Source organism: Aplysia californica, unplaced genomic scaffold (genome assembly GCF_000002075.1).
Source record: "Aplysia californica isolate F4 #8 unplaced genomic scaffold, AplCal3.0 scaffold00791, whole genome shotgun sequence".
Taxonomy (NCBI): domain Eukaryota; kingdom Metazoa; phylum Mollusca; class Gastropoda; order Aplysiida; family Aplysiidae; genus Aplysia; species Aplysia californica.
The window spans coordinates 208,617-211,810 of NW_004798061.1; the positions used below are offsets into that span (position 1 = coordinate 208,617).

Here is a 3,194-nt window from a genome sequence, read left to right on the forward strand (position 1 = left end):
GCTTCTTGCTTGCTTCTTCTTTTTTTTTTAACTTAATTAATTTGATTAATAAACTGACGTCTGTGGTGTAATGGTTACGCTCTCCACCTTTGCATGTAAAGACTCGAGTTCAAAATAATCCCACTGGGTGGGAGAGAATATTTTATCAAGTATCTGGGCCTTTTCGCTAGTATATTGTGTCCGACTCTGTCCGAAGTTGAAAGCTGCCTGCTTCAAAAATGATATAATGTATGAAGACGAAAGCGAATAACATAATTATGATCATTTCAATTATTGGTTAAAGAAGTCTGCTTGATTAGAGAACATCAAAAAGAGAAGCAAGATATGTGTTAGTTTGTCAAGACTGTATGCTGCTATTTGTGTTTTTGTCTCGAGTTTGTAATCTTGTTTTTTGTATTTTTTTGTCAAGTTTGTATTTTTGTTATTTGTATTTTTGTCAAGACTATATGTATTCTTGTCACGTGTGTACTTTATGCTGTTATTTGTATATTTGTCCAGTTTGTATGTTGTTTGTATTTTTTGTCAAGTTTGTATTTTTGTCAAGACTATTATATGTATTCTTGTCACGTCTGTATGCTGTTATTTGTATGTTTGTCCAGTTTATATGTCGTTTGTATTTTTGTCAAGCTTGTATGTTCTTATATTTGTATTTTTGTCAAAACTGTATGTTCTTATTTATATTATTATCAATAATGTATGTTATTTGTATTTTTGTCAAGGCAAAATGCCATTTTTTATATTTTTATACACTTGTCCTGACCATTTTGTTACTTTTCTGTAAAAATTAGCTGTATGAAGTTTGTAGCCACATTTTCATGTGGGTGGTTGGCGGGTGCTCTGGTGTGGTATGCTCCTTCTCTGCTATCTAACATCTATCGTCTTTATCTCTCCTCCTTCTTTTTTTTGTGTGTTTGTTACTCTCTTGTAACACCTCTAATCTTCGGCACTTATATGACCTTATTGTGTTACAAGTGCCGTAAAACTCTTATGCGAAAACTCCCAATTCTCATGCGCCCCATGTTTTTTCTCTCTTTGTTCATTGCTCACCAAAGGATAAGAAAAGGTACAGTATGTGTCGGTGATCGCGCCCCCCTGTCTGTGGCCTTGACCCTGATTGGCTGTCCTTGACCCTGATTGGCTCCATGACACCTCTGACCCTCTCCTCACATTTGTTTGTTTGTTTGTGTGTTTACTTATCTTTGTCCGTCTATTTATTTGTCTGCCCGTCTGACTGTCTCTCCATCTGACTCTCCGTCTGTCAATCTCTCTCTCTCTTGTTTACGTGATCTTTGTATCTCTCTTGTTTCTCTCTCTTTGTCTCTCTAGCTGTCTCTGTCTTGTTCACATGATCTCTCTCTCACTCTCAGTCTCTCCCTCTATCTATCTACCTACCTATCTATCTATCTATCTATCTATCTATCTATCTATCTATCTATCTATCTATCTATCTATCTATCTATCTCCCTGTCTTTCTTTGTCTCTGTCCATCTGTCTCTCTCCCTCTCTCTCTCTCTCTCTCTCTCTCTCTCTCTCCTCTCTCTCTCTCTCTCTCTCTCTCTCTCTCTCTCTCTCGTTGTCTTTCTCCATCTCTCTGTCTCTCTGTCTCTCTGTCTGTCTCTCTCTCTGTCTCTCTCTCTCTCTCTCTCGTTCTCTTTCTCCATCTCCCTCTCTCTCTGTCTCTCTCTCTCACCCTCCCCTCCCCCCACTCTCTCTCTCTATCTGTATCTGTAAACTGCCTGCAATATCTGACATACCACTAGATTTGGCTTACTATGTCCATTTCTTTAAAAACATTTTTTTTAAAATTTTATTTCGGAGTTTATTGTGGCGCTATTTCTAGTTTTTAGATTTTTTTTTGATTTTTTTTAAAATAATGTTTTTCGATGTGGCCTTGAGGAAAATGACATCACTAACAAAATCTACAGAGTAGCAGACGCCAGTGATTTCCATGGGGAAAAATTAATAAAAAGCATTTTTTCTGACCACCCCACTAAACCGCACGTACAGTCAAACCAAACCTGCCTTATCCGTCACCTCTATATAACGGCCGTCTGTAGGCTACTAACGGCGCGACTGTTCTATGGCACCCTTGCGGTTTTTGGTTGTTGTTTTTTTTTTTTTAATCCGCCTATAGTGGTCTCTGTGTAATGAGGTTTCGATCATTTTTTCAACAAAGTTCAGTTACCTTCTCTACAAGGGTCAATTACTTTCTCAACAAAAGTCCATTATTTTCTCAACAAAGGTCCGTTATTTTCTCAACAAGGATCAGTTATTATCTCTACAAAGGTCGGTTACTTACACTAAAAGTTTGTCTTTTTCTCAACAAGAGTCAGTCATTTTTTTAACAAAGGTGTGTCATTTTCTCAACAAAGATCAGTCATTTTTCAATAAAGATCAGTCATTTTATCAACAAGGATCAGTCATTTTCTCAGCAAAGGTCGGTTACTTATTCAAAAGGTTAGTCTTTTTCTCAACAAGGGTTGGACATTTTCTCAACTATGGTCAATTACTTTCTCAACAAAGATCAGTCATTTTCTCAACAAAGATCAGTCATTTTCTCAACAAAGATCAGTCATTTTCTCAACAAGGGTCAGTTATTTTCTGTACAAGGGTCAGTTATTTTCTCTTTAATGGTCGGTCATTTCTCAACAAGTCAGCCTCAAAGCTTGCTCATGGAAGTCACTCATACTGTGTTTGAAGCTCCTATATTAGATAACAATAAATCAGAGAAACAGAATGAAAAGATTTAAAAATTGAAGATTTCAAATTTTAAACTATCTGTTGGCGTTGTGCAGTCTAGTAAGTGACTATAGCTCATACTCAGTCCATAACAGTCATCTGTCTATCACAGTCACTGTTGTCGGTGACCTGGAATACATATTGAGGACAATTTGATCTCTTATGTAGTACCCTCTCTGTTTTGTTTCAGTATTTTTTTCAAAAACAAGTACTCCCGTCTAATTCCGGTACCCCAATTTACTCACTGGCACTCAGAAAGCTTCGTTATGTCGATAGAACACTAAAAATAGAACTCTTGATTTGACTTTTGATGTATGAATAGACATAGTGGGAACTAATATAATAATGTCATTTTCTTTCCTGAGTTGTTTCTGTCTGTTTTACACTCTCCCTCTCCCCTCTCTCTCTCTCTCTCTCTCTCCCGCTCTCTCTCTCCCTCTCTCTCTCTCCCCTCT

At 37.1% G+C, this 3,194-nt stretch overlaps 1 protein-coding gene across 1 annotated transcript in view; it reads left to right on the forward strand.

Annotated features, from left to right (window-relative positions):
• LOC101862613 (protein turtle homolog B) overlaps window positions 1-3,194 on the forward strand; it is a gene marked incomplete at both ends in the record, with an annotated part of 38,184 nt that overhangs the window by 31,708 nt on the left and 3,282 nt on the right.